Source organism: Scophthalmus maximus, chromosome 8, assembly GCF_022379125.1.
Source record: "Scophthalmus maximus strain ysfricsl-2021 chromosome 8, ASM2237912v1, whole genome shotgun sequence".
NCBI lineage: Eukaryota > Metazoa > Chordata > Actinopteri > Pleuronectiformes > Scophthalmidae > Scophthalmus > Scophthalmus maximus.
In genome coordinates this window covers 6,790,101-6,815,185 of record NC_061522.1, presented here as the reverse complement: position 1 = coordinate 6,815,185, position 25,085 = coordinate 6,790,101, and the positions used below count along the sequence as shown (strand labels likewise).

Sequence of the window (25,085 nt, the reverse complement as noted above, 5' to 3'; positions counted from 1 at the left end):
TGTGAGCCGCTATTTGCCTTTTGGGATGGTGTAAATCAGGGCTGAAATCAACAGTTATTTTCATTATTGATTAATAGGAATTTTCTAATTTATCTGTCAATAAAATGTAAAAAAAAAAGAAGAAAAAAAAGCCAATTATATTGTTCTACGTGTCAGCAGACATGTCTTATCTATATCAAGGTGTTCCATTCAGAAACATGGAGAAGCAGAGATCAACTTTTCTGCTTTTCTTGAATATGAAAGCTATAAATCTAGAGGCCTTGACACAATCTTTCTTCTCATTGCCCTAGCTTCTTTTTCTGGAACCGTCCGTGATCCACCCCTGCCAACTACCCCTCGCTGAGGATGAAATATGTCGGGGGGGAGCAGGTCTATTCTATCATGCTCGATCATAACACACTGAAATACACTGGCTCCACTCCGAAGAGCCAAGAAGAAATTTGTTACCCGTGATTATATCATTTATTCACCTGCCACTGTGTTCTTGGCCGATGTTTCCCTCTCTCCCGGCCTCTCTCCACTCCCCTCTTTCTGTTTTCCTTGTTCATTTGTGAGGAAATGCTTCTTCATTTGTTTTGCGTGATTGAGGAGGGAGAAGCAGGCGCGTCAGTGCAGCCTTCGGTAAGAGAGGGAATCCAGTCACAGCTGGTGTGTCGCTCGTCCATAATGAGCAAACATGGCAAGATGAAAGTGTGTAGCGTCTGCCATGTGCCTCAGCCCTGGGAGGCACTTTGAGGAGAGCATCATTTGAAGATGTTCATGTGCCTATATGTAATTGTTAGTGGACACGAATAGAACTTTTTCTTTTCCTGTCATCTATAATCTGAAATCAAAGACAATTACACAGTTGACACCCTCACCCACAACTCCCATTCCCAGTCTCCCGTGTGCGTCATACGAGAATGCGATTCGCAGGTTATTATCCAAGATGGCAGGGGGGCCAGAAGTGGTCCGACGTGTTGCCAAACTGTGTCTGAGAATCTAGTAGGTCAATCGGTTTCCATCCATAAACAGGAGCAATGGGGCATAAAGCCTCCTACAGCTGAGGGCAGGGAAAATCATCTTTGAGTAAGCAAAGAATTTTGCATTCAACACAATAGAGTTCTTCGATAAATTGAACGAAGTGGTGCTCAACTAAAGAAGGAAGTTCTCAAGTAGTTGTTTCAAGGACGCCGTGACTTTTTGCTCAAATGCACTACTTTGGATCTCTTCTACTTTAAATGTAAAATGAAAATGAGAACGTAATAACACTGACTGTTGTTGCTCTCATGGGTTCATTTCAAACACATTTCTCAAAGGAACAGTTTTAACATTTTAGGGAATACTGTAATTTGCTGATCTCCTGAGAATTAGACGATCCCTGCTCCTCTCATGTCTCTACATTAAGTACAGGGGTTCAGGGTGAAGCATAATTAGATTAGCTTAGCACAAAGTGGGAAATGGCTAGCCTGGCATTGTCAAAAGTCAGAAGATTGTCAAAGTAACTCAAAAGATGGAGCTTATTTGTTTGATCTGTACAAAAACAATTCAGTTTGCTATCATCACAGGATTGAGTTTGCATTTCTGGAGCTGGAGGAAATCTAGTTCCAAAAATAAAAATAAATAAAATCCCATTAATTTTCCTCATAGAAATTGGGCAACTGGTGACATAAAGCACTTCATCTTAAATAAATCAGCAGTTAGAATCCATATACTTTAATATTATGTAGAAATGTCCTGTGTGAAGAAAATAATGTGAAAACATATTTTTTTGTAACAAAGCTAAAATATTTCAAACTGAGGGTCATCAAGTAGACATCAAGGGTTGTTGCATTACCCCCCCCCCCCCCTAAATATGTCATCTTGTTGTGCTGTGTTGTTCTACAATAGTTTAATGGTACACAACTATTAGTGCCATCAGCTGTTTATCTTGACGAACCAACTCCCGACTCTATAGCGCCGGCTCTCTGGCAGTCTCACCGTGATGACAAGACTTTGGAAAGTAGCTGTAGCAAGCTGTTGTTTACCAAGAAGACTGCACGTAACTCTTCCTGAAACCAATTCACAATGTTTGTGTAGGAATCAAACAAGATGAAAATGTGTGACCTTTATAAAGCTTGGTAAGTTGACAGTCTGCCCCCAGTTTTGATGCAAAGCAAACTTATCACCTCCTGGCTATATTTCCATATTTAATGTTTTTAATCAATATTTCATACCTGCTGTTGCTCATCTTATTTCCAGTTCAGAGCTACAGGTTAATGTCAATGTTGACTAATTTAGTAGCTCAAACTTTTAGCATTTCTGGTTTCAGCAGATGATAATGGCTCTAAACGAAACTGCATCGATACTTTGGTTACTTGGAAACTATGAAAGATAAACTTAATAAGGATTTGATAAGTGGATTTGATGCTGGATTAAGATTTGTCAAAATGCCATCCAACCCCAACCCTTTGGTTTTACAGCTGCAGTTTTAAAAATGGAAATCACTGACTACACTTTGCTGCAATTTCCTTTACTCTAACAAGATGTTCTAAAATGTGTAGTAATCCATAATGTCTGCTGCATGCCTTAAAGACTGCGTGGTTACTTCAGGCATCTAATATTTCAGGATGGTGGAAGTAAATTGCTACAAGTGGTACAAGTGGATTCAACAGGCAACAGTGACAGAGAGCTGTGGACTGCTTAGACATGCAGGATGAGGAAATAAGGTTGAGAATCCACAAACGGCTCCTTTGAAATCCCACCATCTGTGTACTCAGAAAGAATCACCAATTTATCTTGAATACATAAAGTCTCATCTTTCAATCTCTTTAACTGGTAAGTTGATAAGATCGAAAATAAAAGCTTTCCCCGATAGCTGCTATTAGCAAATGATGAAAAGGCAGTTTAATATCTGAATGTGCACGTTAGAATGATATTACATTTGATTTCCCACCATCCCTGTCCTTCTCTAACGATACAGAATATTCCTCTTCCACTGAAATATCCAAGTTAGAAGCACATAGAAAGCATATTTTTATTCAATTAATGCTCCTTTTCCTTCACGCTTGCCATGGAGCTGTCAAGTGACGGTTGCTCAGAATAGCTCTCAGGCTATTTCCCCAACTGTCACCCAACACTTCTAACAATGAAGTTATTTAAAACTCTGAGATTAAAACAAATGGGATAATCCAAGATGTCAGACACTGCTCAAATGACATTTTTCTACTGCCATTGCTCAAGTTTATTCAGTTCAAGTTGGTGTATGCCCTGATTCAGAACATCTAATATGGGTATTTTTCTCTGTCCTCTCTTCTCTGCATCTCAGAACATCTTCCCCCTTGGGTACTCAATGCTGCTCTCCTTGAAACAGTACATCGTACCTCTTGTTGGTTTGTGCAGCAGTGCCACATCACTCCTCACTCGGTTTTATAGTCACACAGTTGACACCAGTAAATATCTCATTGGGAGTTTCACCATTACAAACGGATCAGTTTAAAAATATCTCTGAGGAAATTAAACTGGAAAAACAATATTGTTGAATGTGTCCCTACTGTATAAGAGGCAGAGTCTCTGTTCTGCTCAGGCTCCTTTCTGTAAATCAGCTGTGGGAAAATCTCCTTGCTTATGTGTCACTGTCCTGCGGTACATGAGTTTTAATCATAGTCTGTATATAAAGATGGACAATGCATCTCAACTTCCTCCCGCTGTACAAAATGTTGCTAAAATATCTGCTATTCAGGTGCCACCATCTTGCTTTCAGAGTGGAGCTGCAGTATTGCAGTTTTGTTTTTATAGCATTAAATAACTAATTAAAATCAAACTTACCGCAGAAATGAACACTTGAACATTGACACTATAACAAGTCATGATCAATGTTTGTTTTTTAAGTAAAATTTTTGGAAACTTTGGAAAAGTTTGGGTTTATTACCAGCCACTATCTTGGACGTTTTATTGCAGCCAGAAAAACACAATTGGATGAATACTCAGCCATCAACATGATCAATGACACAGTCACCACAATGAAGGTGGTGCCAATCCTAATCAAACTACACTTTATATCCTTGTTCAGCCTCTTAATTGAACAATGATTTTTGAAATCACCACCAATACACAAATAGTAGCGGAGGCGACATCAGTCATTGAGACCCAAAATGCAGTTGAATAAACGATTATTGAATATGTATTTAAGAGATGTTTGGGTTTTTCCTTTCGTCTTCAATCCAATCAGGATCCAACTGGAATGGGTGTGTAAGAGTCATGAGATAAATTGCATCTCATTGCTTTTAATCATTGGCTCCAGAATTGATCCATGGAAGTCGCTTTTTGGAAAAGTCTTCCTGTGACAACATTTTCTCTTGAATTTAAACTCAAGAAACAAATGAAAAACCCCCAACGTAATGTAAAAGGACCACTTTGAATGACATCACCTGCAATGTTAGGTGTAGGTGTTGCCAGTCAGGTCACGGGAAGGTAGGAAATTTGGCAACTAGACTATAAAAACTGTCTCTTGGGGAGCTAGTGTCGCCTCTCTGGTGGGGAAGGAGATGATGGTCTCACCATTACACACAGCACTGGTACTGGGACAAAAACTGCTGGACTGTCTTCAATTTCAGAGTCAATCAATTCAAGTGGCAAGGCTGGCAGGTAAGGATACTCATGAGCTCCGTCTGAGTGCCACTGTGTTGAGTTTTCACAGGAGAATGATATGGTGCTCTCCAGGGCTGTCAAGTCAAATTTGAACGATTTCCAACTGGCATGGAATTTATTCGAAATTATTTTAATGCTATCCATCCTCCACGAATGCAATACCATACCACTGTTCGTTTACTGAATCACGTTCAATGCAAGTGTTGAACGTGATTAAGTAATGAAACAGTGGTATTGGATTGCATGAGTGAGAAAGAAAATGCAATATGAAACTGTAAAGATCAGTTCGCTTCAAAACTGTCCAGCAAAGGAAACTCTCATATTTGACTCTCCAGCGTGACGTACTGCAGGTATTAGTCTGCAAATAATCACCTTATCAAAGCATCTGAGAAGCGGTGTTCGGAAATACTTGGGCTTCCTCACCATAGTTAGCAAAATGACAAACAGATTTACCGATTTCATAAAAAGTCAACAGCCGTTTCCTACAAATACAACTTACCTAAGGACTCTGGAGGAGCACTTTTTTTTGTGCTTCAATAAAATATTAGCATCAGTTAATCTGTTAACCAGATGATCTTAATGGAGCATGTTTATCAGAGAAAACACAACCCAAAGGGCAAGAAAATGAAGTTAGTGAGTCTCCGCTCTTACTTTGAGCCTGGGTAAGGAAACCATTCTATACAGAACTGTATTGAGATCCGCTATAAGTGCTCACATCAACTTTATCGCTCCTCCTTTTCCAACGTCACGCCCCTCTGCACAGACAGTTCACTTTTGAGTGATATGAGAGTCAAGTCAATGAAAGTTTTCCAGCCCAAGCGCCAATGACCCGCTCTGTTTGCTCCGAAACCAATTTGTCCCAAGACCCGGGTGCTTCTGTTTTTAGAAGACTTTGAACCAGAGCCAGTATTTCACAACAAGGACGTCTAAGGGAAATACCTCACCGCAAAACACTGGATGTTGCCACTAAAATAAAGTGGGATTTAGAATATGGCTAATAAAAAAGCTATATCATACGATGTGATGGAGTCAAATGAGTTTACCCATAAACCGTTATTTCTCTTTTGAGTCATGAGTGAAAGTAAGGCAGTGCGATCATCCGTGTAGTGAGTATTGCTCGCAGGAGCTGATGGGATCTTACCTTCAGTAGCTTTCCGGGTGTTGCTCAGATAGCGGCAGTCGTGGCAGTGCCCTCAGATAACTGCTGCCATAAAGCATGTGCTCTACCAGACAAAAAAACAAAAAAACAATCTAAATTTTGCATCAAAGCTGTTTGCAACATTAATAATGGCTTTGTAACATCAGCACCACTGGCTGTATGATGTGGCACATACGAGGGAGAGGAGGAGTTGAGTATATAAGATATTTAGTCTTAAAATGTATCACAATCTAGAGACATGTAAAAATGTATGTATTTACAGAATATACACTTCTTTTTATAACATTAAACTCTCAGAATTTAGAGAAATGTGTCTTCAGGAGTAGTGCTGCTGTCTAGTCAAGATATTCAAGATTTTGAATTATATGTATGTATAAGTTGATGGTTAGACACTGGGAATGTTTCACATCATACAATGATGTAGTCATAAAAAATGAAAGGTTGTCTTAAAACAGTACTTAGTCCCATATGTATTACTTGTTGTGGAAATTGTTCCTCCTTTTCATACTCTTTCAAGCAACTCAGCATAAATGATGGGAACAAGTACCACAGACTATTCTCTGCAAAAGTGCTGCCTGAATTTTTTCTGTCAAAGCTACAGTAATATGAATCACTATCTAACATGTACGTCAAATCAAGTGGGCATCTTGCAAGGTTACAGTCACAACAAGTGCAATTTCCCCTCTTTGTATTTCTCTTGAAGGTGTTTTTCTTTGCTGAGGTACAGTTGAGGGATAGTGAGACAAAAAGGCAATTTGATAACTTCATTCGGGAATATTTTATATTTGACAACGTTCTATTAAGCTGCTTTCAGACATGCGCCGAAGTCTGGACATTATCCTGAACTTCTCTGAAGGGGCTGTGTGTGAGAACGCTATTGTTCGCTAAAGAAATTCAGGAAAATTAGTCCACAAATCAGCCCACCTGCTCTGTTCATCTGACTGACCGACATTCCCACATCCACCATTTTCCTGCATCAAATCTGCAAAGATAGGACTCCAAAGCTGCCTCGTCATTTCATCATTAACAAACAGGACAGTGATTGGCAGGTACTGTAGGTCCAATTACAGCAGCAACTGGCTGACACCGGTGCAGTCATCAAATTCCCCTTTGGACCTGCGGCTGTCAAATAGTCCCATTGATCCACGAGCTGAGGAATCGATTGAAAGCTGATGTGGAGATGTTACTGACCAGGTCAGGGAAAACAAGTGTGGATGGGTTGAATTAATGATGCATCATGGGAGACTGACATGTTTGGTTGTGGTGCTTGAGTGGTGCTAATACACAGTGCTAGAGTGAGGGCACATTCTGAGTCTTAATATCATTTTATTCAATTTAGACACACAAAGTCGCACAAAGATGTACAAAGTCTGACTTTTAGTCACAACAAAACTTGGACAAAATAACAGGAATAGGAAGTTTACCAAGAAATCTGGTGAAATTATAAAGTTTGTATAATGACACTCTTGCCCTCTCCGGTCCCCTGGTGGATGACAATGTAAAAAAAAAAGAAGACATCTATATTTTAATATTAATATTCCAATTTTTCCATTTCATTGAATTTTGACAAGTACCGCTTCACAGTACGTTGGTTTTGTTGAGGATCAACTCTTTGCGCTCTTATCCGTCATTAACATGAAACAATAATTTTTGCTAATACTATTTTCCCCCCCTGCCTATTAGCTGCAGCCTTGTCATCCACATAGTTAGTCAGATGCTGTGAAATCATTGTTGCAGTTCTGTCTGGGTGAGTCTGGTTAAATCTGAGTATGTGTCTACTCATGTGCATATAGGTATTCTTTAATTAACTTGGTATTCCGTCCTTTCCAGGTCATCGAAATCATTAAGAAAATACAGAAACTTCGATTGCCTAAACTTTAGCCTTAATTAAATTGAGATGAGCAAACCAGTCGACACATTCCACATAAATAAGGTTTGGAAGCTGTCAGTGCTACAAAGATATAATGTCAGTAAAAGATTGAAACCAAAAATAAACGAACTCACTAAATTGGCACCAGTCTGGATTTCCAACTGCACAATTCAATCAAGAGCTTTAAAAAAAAAAGAAGATTTGACAAAGTATTAGCAACACTTGTGACTGCAAAGCACGCCTGTATTTTTCATTTCCATCTAGTATTCAAAGCATTGACCCAAACTGGCAATAAAAAGGCAATTTGGATTGGGCTACATCCCAAATCACACCTATTTGTTTTTTTTCCCCTCCATACTGAATCAGCTGATTTCAGTATGAATTACATCTCTTTGCACCTATTATGAGATTTATAGAAATAATATGTCAGGCACAGTCAGTATTGGTCATTTGTTGTGGCAATTATATTCCTGCAGAATCGTTTCTGTAATTATTTTTGCAGAGCAGTTTTGTAGCAAAATGTGCTATTCTGCGGAAAATCAAAGTAATCGGATCACTTTTGTGCAGCCATCGATTTTCTGGAAGTAGTTGTGACTTTTTGAGTCTGACACTGCAGTTAACTGACCAAATGTATAAACACATTTTATTTGGCTACAGTACAAAGTTGCAACATCTATGCACCGATTCAGACCTTGAAACTATACCTGTGATGGTTTATTATGTGAAATGACTTTCAGCATAACACTTTTAATCCTCATCATCGTGTACGAAGGACAATGATATCAAACTCTCCAGAAATGGAGAGACCTCGCTGATAAACCTCCCACTCATGCATTTTTGCATTGAGGCTGTCCTTCAGTTGGTTTCAAAGAGCTGACAAAAAATAAAAAATTCTTTCATGTGTGCATTACTGAGGGCATTCTGACATCAAAAATGGAGTTTGACTCATTCACTCTCTTTGATTTTTTTTTCTTGTAAATAGATTATATATGAATTTGGTCTTGTTTCAATAATCTCTGCTCCGGGACTGTGGGCCAACAAGAAAAGGAAAAGTTTAAACACAGCTCCCTGCTGCTGATGGATGGCAGCAATAAATAAACTAATTTTAAATAATGATCACACTCCCTCTTGTCGCCTCCCACACTTCATTGGGCAGATGAATTGCTCGTTTCATAGTCCTGTTCATCAGAGCCCCTTATTCTCTGCCAGTTATGATGGGGACTTCTTTTTATTTTAACTTATTTTAAGTGCCCATTGAGAACCCAGGCAAAACTTTGTCCATATTCTACAAGATCAATACAATTCTATTAGTTATGATTAAAAATTTAAAAAAGAGCCTGGCCTAGGGAGTAACATGCACGGCCGTTGTTCAGACAGCAACATTTTGCGAGACACCCCAGTGGTTAAACGATCAAAACATAAAAGATAAGGAGATCTGTTTAAAAATAAACTATTTCATGGCTGTGTGGCTTTGAATTTAAGTCTGTACGTTGGCAAATCCTACTCATTCCAGTGTTCTCCAGAAAACCGCACTGTAAAAATTATGAAAAAGGTTGGAGCTATTTGTGACATTTGTAGTTTGACTGGGAAATGATGTTACAGCCCTGTGGTGTGGGCAAGCAGATGTATTTACATATTTATTATTAAGCCCAAATATATATTTTTTCTTTTTGAAGTGGTCAAACCAGGGACATTGACGTGTGAGGGAGAGGGAGAGAAACAACGATATTGTTTCATTATGTATTCCTCATATCTCACATCTGTGTCAGTTTACAACTAGAGCAGTCAGATAAAGATAGACTGGCCTGTTTTTGTGTTCATGCAAATTGTGACCTTGCACCTTGTGTTTATTTTGTTGCAGTCGTGTGTGTATGTGTGCGTTTGTGTGCGGGCGGGCGGGCAGGCGGGCGTCTGTTTGGCAATTCACAACTCATCCACATCATTTCTTGAGATAAAATAGGTGGGACAGCTCACTAAAGGCGACTATCAGGACATTCTCACTGTTGCAGTGCAGTTGTTCAGCTTTCACCCGCTCGTACCAGGTATTCATGAAGGTGCTATATGCTCCTGACGTGGCTGCAGGGGGTGGAGGCACCACCACATAAAGATCACACTATCTCTTCACTTCAGTGTAACGCCTTCAACATTAACATGCAGATTGAAAATGTGTCTGATATTTATTTAAAGGCAATAACATTAGTGAGTGAGTGTTAAAGCTCATAGAAGGCATTAATGGTTTCTTTGAGAAACGTGTAACCTACAATTGTCTGCAAGCTGTTGTTAAAGTCAATATGGGTGATGAAATCCAAGATGACAGCAGAGCAGGTGTATGTGTGTGTGTTCCATCTGCAGACTCTAAATTAAGGGATTCATGTGCTGCTTTTTTTTCTTTGCTTTTTTTAAATGTGCAGCAAATAAGTAGGATAATGATGATGATGATGAGTAAGACTAAAGATATGGATGTTGCAAGCTTTGGAAACAACAAGTAAGTTTGACCTTGTGTTGAAATGTTTTTGTCACGCTGCTGTTTCTAAGGTCAAGGGCAAACCTTCAAATGCAGTTTTGTCAGTCACAGGCAGTATCTGTAATTTGTTGTGACAATTATATTTTCCGAAGAATCGTGTCTCCTTTGATGATTTCCCTCCCCAATGAAATATTCAGAACCTTGTGGATCACTCCCAGTGTTGTAAACTCTCCTCTTAGAGACTCAGTATGCAGTCTGCTGGCCTCTGCGGAGCCTCATCTGAGGCACATCATTGAAAAGGCTCAGTGTGGTGGTACAGTTACCTTCAGCACGACTTGGGAGACACAGTCTAAAAGCATTGTCACTAAGGATCTCTTAAATCTTAACTTCACTGCAGAGCTGTGTGCACTATCGAGTTCATTCAAATTTTTTTTCCCTATCTGAGCATCAACCTAGGAAGCCATTCTGTTTGGTTGAAAGCTGCATTGCCTCTTGATTTACGCATCTTTAAAGGCAAGTGATAACAGTAGTTGAAATTGAGCGCCGTTGCCCTACACTCCGGCTATAATTGACTTGCCACACCGCACGGCAGACACGGCTCATACAATTCACAGCAGACGCCTTGGATCGTAATTTCGAATCCATCTCATTTCATTCCGTCAGAAATCAAACCGGTTGAGTGTATTATGCTTGCACTTACAGCATACAAAGTCCTCTCCAGAGCCCTCCCCACTGTTGAAAGAGATGCGACATAATACAGCACATGAATGGTTGTTATCCGGTATGTATTGAGAGCATCAGGTTGATCAATGACTACAAACACAGCTGCAAAATTGAAGAGGCAACAGGCAACTTTTGAGCCCCTAGTGGTTCCAGGTGGTATTATCGTTTGTCTTAATGCAGACTTTTCCTCAGAGCAGCTCCTGAGGAAGTTGTCAACACCACTTTGGAGACAACGGAGGAGAAGACAGAAGTTTGTTCACTGAAGCTCCTTCTTCGTTTTTCTGGCTCCTAGCGTCAACTGGCAGCAGCGTTTGCATCAGTGGCAAACTCATGCCAGCAGCCCGGCTACTGTCCAAAGCAGAAAACAACTGTCAAAAATCCCAATTTGAACAAATAACCTCGAGTTAAATGTCTGGTCGTATTAAGTAGGATGGTTGTGTTCCTTACTGATCTAGTAGGAAGAAGACAAACTGCATGTCGTTTTTGAAGCCTCCCATGTCCCGGAGCACCGTCCACGGAGTGAAGGCCCGTCTGAGGTTTCCTCTCGTTTTATCTCTTTTTCTATCTCTCTCCTTCTTCACCTGCATTTGTTCACTTGAAGTGAGGCTGAGTTGTTTTTTGTCCACCATCTGCCATTTCCATCAATGGGGAGAGAAAATTGGAGAACGTTATTCTCTTCTACGTTTTGGTTATGCAATGGGTGACGCAGTTCCTTTGTGTTGTAAATAAAGTCATCATTTTTTCGCGAAGAACAAAAACAAAACTCTTCCCCCAGACATGGTGAAAGCAATTAGGGGACTGATATTAGCACGGATCTATCACCATTACATTGTGCAATCAGTTTTAACATCAAAAAAAAGTATTTTTGATTTGATGAGTTTAAAGGCAGCTCTCCTGAAGATAATAGTGAAACACCATTCTTCAGATTCCTCAAGGGGGAAAAATATTCCAAACAGGCCACACTTGAGTGAATGTTATATTTAATCAATAATTTATAGTTAACTAAAATACATTAATGCCATCATGCAGTCTGAGTAGATAAATAAAAAAAACATCATCCCAAAAAGTTTTAGAATGTTCAAATTTTCATTTTTTTAATACGGTCGGTGCGTATAGTTGTCTGAAAACGTAATCACTCTAAAACATAGCATTAATCATCTAATACACGAGAAGAAAGATTCAATTGTGATTCATGGAGCTAAGATTTAAGTTGGCAGCAGAGTATATTTCTCAGCGTCTCAGTAAAAGAGAGTATTAAACCATTTAAAGTGTTTTACAGTTGTATTAAAATGGACAGAGCTAATGGCTGGTGAGAACGCCACATTAGGACACTTTATAGATAAGTTAACTCAGTAAATCAGAGCAATTAAACTCACGGCAGGCCGTCCAAGCACAAGTACTATTTATTATTTCTGGTTTTACTGCAGGTTCTCCCTATAAAGCTGAGGGGAATTTGGGTCCTCGTTCTTGAGATAACAACTAGAAGCATGTTTAGTTGTAAATCTTGTTTAGTTTAACCTGCTGTCGCTGTAGCTTTTCTCATTCACTCACTTCCCTCTCTTCCCTTTGTGTATTATGTGTTTGTGTGTTTATACTCGCCTCCCTCTTGTAGATGACAGATTTGATGTATGTGCGTGAATAATGAATTATCTCAAATTTGAAGATGTGTGACTTTAATCAGCGCTGGATTGTTTTCGTGCCTGGTACGTTCGGCTTGAATGACTGGTTCAGACTAAACAGCTACTTAAAGGTTCCTGAAAGGGCACATGAAACAACAATAACACCATAATTGTTTGAAAACTGCTTTAGGCTGTTTCTTTTAATCACTGTGACTTTTGGCTCTTCGCTTGAAAGTAGCAAGATTTCCTACAAGAAGTTATTTAGCGAATGTCTTGAGGCCCATCTCCCGTAAACCATCTTCAGGTTAATGCTGACTGGATCCAAAACAGATCACTGGAAAACCTACCTGAACCCAACGTGCATAGATTAATATTCAAAAAAAAGTCAACCAGTCCAAGGGACCTGAGGACAATTTGACCAGGCGGTCGGTCTGAACAGACTCGAAGAGAAACAGAAATGAACGCCATAGATGTTAAAAGAAATTCCTATTTCCACCTAGATAAAAAAAAGATCAATGGACAAAAGACAATGCTATAGTTTGTTTTCTTTTAATAACTACATGTATGAATCAAATTACAAAAGATCTTTGCTTAAATGGCATGAATCTTGTAGTTTTCAGTCCTCCACAATGACAACGAGTATTTGCAGGAAAGCTTACAGTACTACAACGCCCCACATGCCATAGAATTTGTATGAAATAAAAACGACTTCAACACAGAATTCCGGTGTGAAACTGCAGAGGCCGGCGATGTGCAGGAACCTGCAGCTTTAATTGAACCATCAGTATTTAATAGTCACTGGGACTGAATAATCATTGCAATCAGAAGCTCCTTCCTTCCTTCCTTCCTTCCTTGGCAGGCAGGCCTTCCTTCCTTCCCCCCTAATCAGGCGTTACAGTATGATGTTCCCTATTTCACCACAACCCTTTTGATATAAATACTATAAATGTAGAGAGAAAGTCCTTTTAGTTGTGGATTTCACACAGTGCTGGAAAAGAGAAATGATTAATTTAAACAACACAACAACTGCATGATAGAAGATCATGATGCTGTACGTCCTTTCCTCCTTTGACGTGGACACTATTTTCATATTAACCTTCGGTGTCCTTTAGTCGGGCACGCTGCTCTGTGAGAGAACACACACACCAACACATGCACACGCCGCGTGTCGCCGGAGAGAAACACTGATCTTCTGCGTGAGCAGACATGGTTATGCAATGGTGTCACCACAGCAGGTGCGACACACTGACAGTGGCGTGTCGTGAGATGTGAGGAGGGAGAGGTGGACAGCCAGGGCTATTTTTAAAGCCGCTGTTGCAGCCATCAGTGATGTCGGCTCGGATGCAGCATTGTTCTGCGCGCCTGCTGACTTCTACGAGGGCTCTTTAAGTTCTCTTTGCACCGCTGTAGATGGAATGGTGAGCTTGGATGATTAAAATAAAAAAGCATACAGATTTTTATTTTTATTTTTTAAGTGTACTTTGATGAAAAGGGACGTGCAGGGCCAGAGCTGTCTGGGATGAAACTGTTTTAAGTTTCAAGTGATGCTCTGAAGAGGACACGATTATACAGACTATAATCCTGTGTTGCAGACATTTCTTCTTTTTTTTTTAAAGATTCCTCATAATAAATACTCAGGGTCCATTTATTCCAGGCATACTGTCTCCCCAGCAGGATCATTTGGGTGTCTATTAAGCCTATCAAGCATCTGTACGCACCGCATCTATCCATCCCCTCTCGATATAGCCAAAGGCAAGTCAAGCATCTCACTGAGTTGTTAGAATTCAACTTTGCCTTTGTACAACAGAGCAGCCGATTTACTACTGTATCAGTTTAAGAGCCAGTAGCGACTCTGAGCATCCGGCATCGAATATCACGATCAGTTTCTCAGTGGGTGTATCCATGCACCATTGGCTCCGCTCTCTGAGCCCAGCTTAAGTTAATCTAACTTTGCACTGCAAACAGGCAACTGCGGCTAAGGACCCACTACTTTACGCCCAGTGCAGAATTCAATTAACCGCCCAACTGGAAAATGAGTGTTTGGGGAAATAAAGCATAGAGCAAAGGAAACGGGGACATTACTATAGATGATGTGGTCGAGCACATTTGTTATGATTTGCTGGAGCAAAGCAACTGCCTGAGTAAATGTGTTTGCAACAGGAGGGGGTTAAGGGCATTTGGGCATGTGGAGAAAGAAACCCCGGTAACAACATAATAGAGTTCAATATGAGAATGGAGATACCTGCCCCGTTTGTTGCTGAAGTCAAAACAACAAAACAAACAAATAAAATAAGATTCAAACAAAGGGATAGGAAACGATGTCGCGTCAGGGCCCTGAGGCAACAATATTTTCAGTTTGATACGATTGTTGTATCTCATTAGGACGTTATGCATCTAGGAACATTCCCACACAAAAGCAAATATGTTCAGAAACTCAAATGAACACGCAAAGCTATACTTTCTACATAAAACGTTGTCTGGTATCTTTAGAGTAGGGGTGTAACACACTGCTACTATGAGTATGTATCTATCTTTTGTCACAAATCTATATTTTACACCCAATGTAGGCAACGTCTAGACTTAGAATATGTGTAAAATGCCAGTGTTGCTGATTTTAAATATGGTAAATAGTTTTCCACTGCCAATTATACCCCATAAAGATTACTTGTGTAAATTGAATTACCAATAAACAAAATGTTTTTCTGTCTGTATCAATTAATCTCGTATAAATCTTAATTTGCATTTCAGCAACACTAAAAAAGTCTCAACTGAAGTCTCAAATAAATACTGAGTGGCTGTCAAAGGTCCGGATTACATGAATGACATTAGGTGTATATTATTGGAGAAGACACATATGAGAGTGAAGTTGCCTATGAAAGTGTCTAAGAATTAAAGAAAAATCAATATTAACTCTATGATGAGTATTTTCAAAAAATGAATGTAATGTTAGAAGGTCAATATGAAAATTAGGCTGCCTTGCATGTTGTTTTGAACAAAATGAGAATTTGCTGTTGATAAAAATATCAAAAGCCGTCTTGAGACATTTTCCATTCCGTTTGGAGACGTTATTAGATGCTACCCAACAAATCTGATGAAAACTGATTAAAAGTTACTGAGGGTGAACCTCAGTGGATTATTTTTTTTTAGCCTCCAGCTCATTTGTTTATAATTTGACAAATCTGCATTATCTGCATTAGTTATGCAGCTTTGGCTCGTACTACGTGTACTGAACACATTCCAGATGTATCATCTTTTTATCTGTACATCTGAATAATATATCTCTTATTTCCTTCAGGCCTGGAACCGACACTTATTTTTATCATCACTTTAATCTAATGGGGATTTTCTTAATACATGAATTGATGTTGTCGTTCATTTGCTTGTGTTTTGTTCAAACAACACCCCAAAACCTATAAATATTCAGTTTATTTATGAATAAGACAAAGGCAGTAGCAACATATTTGTCGATTGTGTTTCAGGTGATCAGCTAATCGATTAAAGGACTCTTTGCTTCAGTTGTAACCAGCTTACCCGAGTCTATTCTACTGATCCACTTTTAAAAAGTCTTCCCCTCTGCAGACAGCTGAGCACACAGCCCTAGAGCTATTAATTAAATGACACACCTCAGAGACAGCGAACGAGCTCTGGCTTGGCAGTGCCAGTGATGTACGTTACTACTACACAACAACATCAGCGGCTGCAGGTGCTCCACTCTCCCTCCTCTTGTATCTTTCAGCAGGTTTTATCTCACAGAGGCGTGGCGATGAAACGGGAGTGAAGTCGTTCGGAGAATAGCTGTTGATATTATCATGGAAGAACCGAGGCTGCAGCACGATTCCCGTGAGAGTTGTGTGACAGTCACCAGAAGCGGAGGACGAGCATTTGTAAAGGATGCACATGAAACCCTTCTTTCTATTTTCCTACCCAGTCTCCTTTTGTGTTTTTTTTTTCTCTCTCTCCTAAACCTCCAACTTATGGAATGGCAACCAACTGTGGGCTTTCCATTGTAACCTCATGGGACGATAATGTCTCCATTTCGTGCGAACGCTTTAAGAAAATCTGAAAATCTCCCTCCTTCTCGCCTCAGTCTCTCTCTCTCTCTCCCTTTTTCTCTTATCAGTCTTATTGCTCTCATGGTTGACCAAAACAAAATCTCCTACTGCCAGAGGAACCATCCTAGCTTGTCCCAAAGCAATTATAAGCCTGGCTATTTCTTACCCTCAGCTAAACATATTGCAGACTGATATTGCATGACTTCCTTCTCCTACCTCTTCTACCCGAAAGATAACAGTAAAAGTACACTCTCGCCGCAGTGCAATTGTCTGGGGAACTTTTCAAAGACTTCGCCTCTGAAGTTAAGCCTGTGGAAAACCTCCCTTTGATTGCAGTTTGAAATTAAGAGCGCTAACTGGCACTTTGACTGGACAATAAGAGGAAAATCAGACTGCGCTTGTAATGGGGAAAGTTAATAGGATTGCAGCCGTGACTATAAGACTGTATACACTTTATAACACAAATGTGTTGCCAGTTGTACATGTCGTTCTCTGAGCAGGCACATCAGCAAGTCTGAAATCAATGTTGTCATTGTTGGTAAAATCAATATGTGGATATTGGCACTAGATCATTGATGGATAAATACTTGCTCCCAGTGTCGATAATTAACAGACTCTGTAATTCCTCAGCTCCCTTATACATTTTAGCGTCCTTCTTTTCAACAATCAAAAGCCAAAGTTACTCGACTTAAAGAGTAAAAACATTTTCAAAACTGCAATAATATTACAATATCAGTCTCCCGAAATTTTCAGATAACCAGCAGAATGCTTTACATGCAGCAGATATCGTAGTAGCTCTTTGAATGTTTAAAACAGGCAGCAGACGTCTACAAACAATCTAATGATGAAATGAGAACATTTGAAGACGAGTGAAAAGCAGGGGTGAGCCTGTTAGAGAACTGAAAACACTCTTCTCACTTCTTATCATTCCCTGCTGTGTATCAAGTGCCACATATTTCGCTAGCATTGCAGCTCTATCTATAATGATCTTGTCACATTTGAATATAACTGCTACAGAAGAGTATACGAAAGTCTGAAAGCCATAACAGATACATGAAACCAGAAATGTTATACATTCCATTTCTAAAAAAAAACTGACTGGGATGTGGTGAATGATGCTGTTCATTACAAAATGTGTACCAAAATCACATGAAAGTCAGCTGATGCTGCCTTTTTCTTCTTTCTTCATTTTCTATGTCACCAAACAATGCTGTTCTTCATATTTGTTTTCACTTCTAGGTGCAGACTTATTGTTTAGGAAGGCAGTTTCCCCCCTGGGGGCGACCGCTGTGCCGTTCCTGAGAGTATGAAAACGGAGGTGACAGGATGTTGATGAGGAGGGCCCGAAGCGTTACCTCCAACCATCGTGCCCTGGAGTGCTCCACTTTGCCAGCCAGTAATGAACCTGTAAGGCTGCGCTCACCTGTCCCCCAGTCACTCTTTACTCACCCTATTTACACCCCAGAGGCAGGCAGGCAGGCAGGCAGGCAGGCAGGCAGGCAGGCAGGCAGGCAGGCAGGCAGGCAGGCAGGCAGGCAGGCAGGCAGGCAGGCAGGCAGACAGACAGACAGACAGACAGACAGACAGACAGACAGACAGACAGACAGACGACCGGTGATCAGTATTCACCACCAATCAGACGTGCTGTTTGTATGCAGACAAACGCCAACACATTTCGTATGCTGCCTCAGTCAGTCCAACTAATTACATGAAGTACATGAATTTAAAAATACCAGTGGGGAAATACGCAGTCGGTGAAGAGTATGGGAAACACTTGAGTGAGCGAGAAGTGAAGTGAGAAAGCAGTGGATGGATACTGAGCAAGAGTCAGTACGGGCAAATATTCCTCTGCAGGTGTGGGTTGAGTTGCAAATCGAGTGTGTGTGTGTGTGTGTGTGTGTGTGTGTGTGTGTGTGTGTGTGTGTGTGTGTGTGTGTGTGTGTGTGTGTGCGTGTGCATACTCTTCCATGCCACCCCCTCTGAGCTCCTGTGCCCAGCAGACTGGATCTCTCTCCTTTTTCTCAATCCCTCAAACCCACTGATGGAGAACACAACCTTGATATGTAAGCTGACTGAGGATTTTCACTCTCACTCCATCCCTCCTCCTCCTCCTCCTCTCTCATTCCCCTTTTTTGGTGAGCCATAAAAACCTTAAATAATTCCCATAGAGTAGAAAAAGAGGGGAGGAGTTATTTGGGGTGCCCATGGTTCTGGAAGAAAAAGCCCAGTTCATTTCCTTGCATAGATGATGTTTGGTGACTTGAAGTTGGAGCTCTTCCAAAGCCCCGATGGACTTGAAACTCTATTAGTTGAATTATCAGCACTAAAAAACTGCAACTGTGTTTTAAATTACCGGTTCTAGCTTGTGTATATGCATATATCTATCTTTATGAAGGTATACCCCTGTGTGTGTATACAGTTATAAGGATGTCCACTACAACTTCCAAGGAGTGGAAAAAGGGTTAGTTGTCATTTCCTCATTTCATTGATAATCTACACCTTTTTTTTTTTTAGAATTCCAACAGTAGAGAAATAACAGGCAATGAGAAAGATGGGAACTGGAACGCAACCAGGGACCACGACTGGGCACCAACCAGGGACATTGTCGTTCATAGTCACATCTTATGCCAAAACGATGAAACAAAGCGAAGGATTTAGCTTTTTTATAAACCCAATAAAAACACTCAGCAGCTTAAATGAGTTCGCTTTCAGAATATGGGTCAGTTTCCACTACGATGGGGTGTTTTGATTGTAACTTAAATGCCAGGACATAGTGAATTTGCCGCTGCTCCTGACTCGCACCTCTGAATTACTTCTTCGCAATAGCAAAGGCAGCGTAGCCTCGTGGGTTTCACAGTGTTTAAAGCCAGCTGCACTAAACTGCTGGGGATTTCTCAAATACCAAGTCAAATTCATTGACATCTTTAAATCATTCTGAAGACTTCTGGATTTCAGTTTTGAGGACCATTGAAATAATCTTTCAAATGTAAATTCATGATGTTTGATAATGCTTCTTCCCATTTAGCAGCTCTTTTCTTCTCTTTCTCACTTTGTCCTGTTAACCTCCTCCTGTAGATGAGTAATAGAGTAACTACACCATCCGGGCCAGAAAATCTGTTTTCCAACATTTCCCCCTTTTCAGTCTTTTGCATTTTGAGACCAGTCTTTCATATTTGCTGTATTTGTATCAAGGTCTGCTTGAAGCCACATTATTTTATCAGCGTGGTTCCTTCTGGCAGCGCTTTCACCCACTGTGCAGCGATTGATGAAGGACTGTGCACAGGAAGCCACTTTTGGCTCCGGTGGAAATTATTTGCCTTTCCATAAAGCATTTTGTTCAGACAAAATGAAATGGAATATAAATTAACAAACACCCTTGGATGCAAAATTTGACAGCCAGGTGATTTAGTTCCATCTCACGAACGGTCCAGGTTACTGTCTGTGTGATTTACCACGGCACCATATCTGTATTCCATCAACTAGGATAATTGAAACATATTTTAAATAAAACCTTAGTCATCAATCAACGACAATCCACCCAACAATAAAATTGAGGAAATACTGTTGTGGTATATTTGTGTCTTTCCCGGGGGTCGTGTGTGTCGTAAATAACATTATACAGTGTTATAACTCCCAAAATGTTTTGACAAAAATGAAATTAGACTCAAAGTACACCCTCTCTGCCTTGTCAACATTCACACGGCCCTGACTCAACAAGGCAAAGGTGTCGTATAATTTATTGTGACCTCTTAATTCACAGCAGCATCTGTAGCAGTTAGTTGGACTCCAGCTCAGGGCCGTGGAATCTCGCTGTGGCAATATGTGGCGCGAGGGGCCGTGCGGCTGGCTCCCCTGGAACCAAAGGTCGGTGTCTTTCAATAAATCAGGGGAGGCAATAGGAGGGAGGAATGTAAAGGCTGGTGGACATGGAAGAGCTATGCCTCATGTACTGGGTCCAGTCATGGTGCTCAGGACGGCAGGAAGAGCTAAGAAACAGAATATATCATCCTCGTGTTCATGTGTAAACCGCCTATTACCACTGTGGATAATTGCAGTGTGTGCGTGTTTTTGTGTGTGTGTGTCTTATCAGTTTGCTGCAGTTCCTCCTGACCTTATAAGGCCGCAGCTAATCTGCAGCCTGTAGTGTCATTAGTCCTGTCGTTTGCCTCTCCCCAGCAGGTCATACCTTCACACATTCATCAGCGACTGTCTAACAACAGCGTAAATTATTTTTCAAATCATAATGCAATTATGACTGTATTGGCGTGATCAGAATTTAATATTTTGCTGCTGTAGAAGGCTGCAAGTGGTTGTTTTAACAGTGTTGACTGCGGGAAAATCCCAGAGAGGCAGCACCTCTTGACAGGGAGGAAGAAAGAGAAATCACGAGAGCGAGGAGATTAATGAAGGGGCAGACATAGAGATGAGGGGGTATTAACCTACAAGTAGAGCAGTTGTCATACAATATCTTGGCTCCCCACGTACCCGCCCTCTCCATGTTCACTGTCTTTCACGGGGATCTGCACCATGAGGCTGTGAAGTCAAGGTCGTTCCCGATACATCAGGGTGATTCAGGAACAATATAAAGCAAACACTTGAGAGCCCTAGTATTGAACTGAACTGAGGCAGAACATGATTTGTTCTTCAGTTGACTGTACTGTACATTACCAACAGTATATGAACTATAGCACTCAAACAGCACTGGAATCTATGCCTGCATTCCTCCACTCACTTTTCTTTTTGCTCTGTTCCTTCTGATTGATTTGCCTTTTTAAGATCAGGTTATTATTTGTTCTGTACATACACAGCACATCAGCTTGTTATTATTTCTGTATTAATGACCTGTGAAATTTATATGAATTGAAATATCTGTCAGTTAATCTTTTTTTCTTTCTTCTACAGGACAAGAAGGAACAACAATTTTGGTAATTTATTAATCCGGCCAATTGTCACATTTAATTGGCTCCAGCTTCTCAAGTGTGGGGATTTGCAGCTTTTCTCTGTTAGATATCATATACACAACACATTTTTAAATCATGGGGTTTTGGATTGTTGGTTAGAAACAAAAAAAAAAGTATCTTGGGATCGCCTCTTTTTTCATATTGTAATTAATTAATTAGTACTAATTAGAATCACAGATGGTGGTTATCATCCTCATGGTTTTTACCGACTTTAAATAAAACCATCGCTACTTGCAAACCATCAGCACAGTCCACATACTTCTGGACATGAAAGCAGTTCCAACAAAGACCAAAGAAAAAATTAATTAAGACATGAGTGGAGATTACAAAAATAGAAAAAAATATTTAGAATTTGGTGTTGGAGAAAAATATTTTCTTTTCTTTGCTGCCTGATGACTTTCCTTGTGACCCCTCATATCTATCTTGTGACCTCTTAAAGGGTCCCAGCCCCCAGACATAGACCCCTAAAATAGATATAATGGGTTATGAATATTAGCATTTATATGTATAGAACACAACTTAGTTATTCATACAATAACAATACAGATGCTTTAGAAAACTTCTGTGTTTGTGAAAACTCAAATATTTGAACAAACTGTTTTACTTGACTCAAAAATAATGTTAAATAAAAACAACAAAAAATCCCACAGGATATCAAGTCAATTTTGAGCTGCCGCAGGTGTCTGTGGATTCAAAAACTAGAGTTCATGGTGCTGCAGAGTAATAAATATGCTGAGCGCAGATTCACTAACTCATTTGGAAACTTTTAGTAACTATCTATCACCCAGCAGAGTTGTTGTCTGTCAGTTTGAATAGCAGCACCCACACAAATAAAACACAATAAAAAATGTTTTCAGTGGCATTGGAGCTCTTTTTCCCCCCAATATTGCATCCTAAAAATAGATGCTGTCATTCCATGTTACCACATCCATCAAAACAAAAACAACCCTGCTCTGTAATAAAGTGCATTTCAAAAATACATTTTCAGATTCAAAATGTATCCTGAGGATACTATCTGTGTCTCTGTTTTCATACACCGGGTCCGTCCCAAAATCGTTAAAAAGAGATGTCTCTGATATTTATGACCAGGCTGATCATAAAAATTGCCAGATTGAGGTCAACATGTGCTGACGTTTATTAATTTTGGTGTGCCGGTTTTGGAGCGAGCACCTTTTGAACCTGTCAAGTCTCTGTTCTTTGTTACTGCTTTATTGTTTGTTTACAATGGCAGACTACAACAATTAATACCGGATAAGAAAAATACATGTTTCTTTGTTTTGTTTGTAGAAAAGACATTTTTATATTTGGTTATTAGTCAAAATAAGTGTTGCTACCAAACCCTCAGTCAGTCGTGGACATGATCATTTGATGCTCTGTCTTTTAAACATAATGTAAGTAAATGTGTTTGAAATGTGCAGTTTAAAGGTTGTAGGTATAAGTTTAAGATGCTGACCATGTACAGTAAATATGATCTTTTTCTATCATTGAATTACTAATAAAGGTTAAATAAAGGTTTATAGTAAAATGCCCCTGAAAACACATATGGGCTACACACACCTTCAGTACAATGATATTATGTTATTGGAGAAAGTCATATTGAACCACGATCCATTGCACAAAGCTACAGTTTGAATGAGTGCCAGTTTTGAAATTAAGATTCAGCCAGTGGTGAAAAGAAATTTAGAAACAGGGACAGAGTGACTTTTGCTGTATTCAATGACAACTTAAATTGCCTCTTTCCCCATCCAACTATTGGGTGAATCTTTTCTCCCTCTGTAAGCCTTCTCATGGGAGGTGGGATTGAAGTGAAAGGCAGGCGTGTTTTACCTCTGCTGTCGGAGGATGTTTCAAGATGCAGTATTCCTGATCTGCGTTGCGTTCTCCTCCCACACAAGACACTGACGCGTTCACCTTGACTTTTAAAGGGGACACGTCAGCAGCAGCAGTGACAGCAGACAGTCCTCAGGCCTCTGCCGCAGCGAGGAGGGAGATCAATGACGAGACTAATGGCGCTGTGCATTAACTGACTCTTTGAATGGGTGGAAGAGGGAGGCAGTAAAAGGTGATGATGATGATAAAGGCATCGCACAACATTCGGTGCAAGATGGTCAGTGTCATGCAGTTTAAAGTATAAACCAGAGCACAAGTCACTCTTGTCACCATACTTTTGTGTGTAGTCTAGAATTATGTTTCATGGATTTGGTTGAAACTATTAATGCTACAGTATAACATCATATTTTAGACAATAGTGTGGTTTTTACTGTAGCAGAACAGATTCAGAAAGTCCCCTTACTGTGTTAACACGACCTTTTCTTTCTTCTTTTTTTTCACCGAAGTGAGTCCCATACTGATGACTTGATATCATTCCATTCAAGCAGCCCTAAAATGAGGAGGTGAGGACTGACACTTGTATAGTCATATGTGCACCCACTCACACTGACAGACATGCACACAGACACGTATTCGTAGACAGACAGGTGAGATCAAAAACCTGAGTAGCTGGTGGTTTCCCTCCTCCGGAGACAGACAGATGGCATGCCATTAATTAAGCAGAAACCACAGTGGACTCACCCACCTGAGATTAACCGTCTCCCCGCCGCACTTAAATAGCGACTTCTGCGAGCACACACTTGGGGGCATCACTGAAAGACATTAACCATTTTATCCAGTTACAATGCTCATTAGCCACTTTTCACAATTCGGAAAATAAAGCTGGAAAATATAAAAAAAGGAATGAGGAGAATTCATTAACTGATAACTGAGTGAATTAAATTATTTTGTTAATACAATCCCTCAGTTTCAGTGTGAAATATTAAATGTACCTGAATGCATTCCAAGCTCCAAAGTAAAGATTGTTTTGCTTCCCAAAGGACCATTTTAATATCCCTCCTCAAAATAATGAGCACTTAAACTTTAATGGTAAACCACCAAGTTGTTGGATCATTTGTTACAGCCCATGAGTTGTGAGTGGTAAATTGTTCCATTGTGTTTGGTCCAGTCATTCCCAGTTACACTGGATGTGGAAGTAATACTTTATATCTGGTAAAGCAAAACACCCTTTTGAGAGTTAAAAGCTTAGCTGGTGCCCCAGTTCACTCAGTGATTCATCTTTTATTGTCATAAAGGATAAATTGAAATTCCATTAGGGGTGACTCCACACAACAATTTCTATTTTTCTTGAGAAATATAGGTGTCTCAGACATGACAGTGTAATATGGGCTAAACATACAGCCAATCAATGGTAACCAAGTTAAGGTGATTGATGCATTTTTACTGTTGCTGCAGAAGTTTGGCACAAAGGGTAATGAAATATTCATATTTTCAAAAATGATTTTTTTTGTTGCTTATTTTAGAAAAGTTTTATATATATCTCACACATGACAAACTCACTCTGTAATATACCATATAACACAACAATGCTCTGCTCACTCTGCTCTGATATACACATGTTGTAAAGACCGTGGAAGGAAAATACAAATGTTTTCCCACTCTATATTCTTTCATTTCATCAAAAACACAATCAAATGTTTGTTAGTTAATTTGAAAATTTGGAAGCCTTTCGTCTTTACAACAGTTTATCCACAGTATTAAAAACAATATTGGACAATTGACCATACAAAAACAATCTT

The 25,085-nt window shown here is 39.9% G+C and overlaps 1 long non-coding RNA gene across 2 annotated transcripts in view; it reads left to right on the top strand.

Annotated features, from left to right (window-relative positions):
* LOC124850472 overlaps positions 1 to 25,085 on the top strand; it is an 80,946-nt gene that overhangs the window by 33,918 nt on the left and 21,943 nt on the right. For both annotated transcript variants that reach the window (XR_007031328.1, XR_007031327.1), the window contains exons 2-6: positions 17,735 to 17,902; positions 20,256 to 20,359; positions 21,398 to 21,420; positions 23,382 to 23,518; positions 23,793 to 23,849. This is a non-coding gene — a long non-coding RNA (uncharacterized LOC124850472). The remainder of the gene's footprint in view (positions 1 to 17,734; positions 17,903 to 20,255; positions 20,360 to 21,397; positions 21,421 to 23,381; positions 23,519 to 23,792; positions 23,850 to 25,085) is intronic.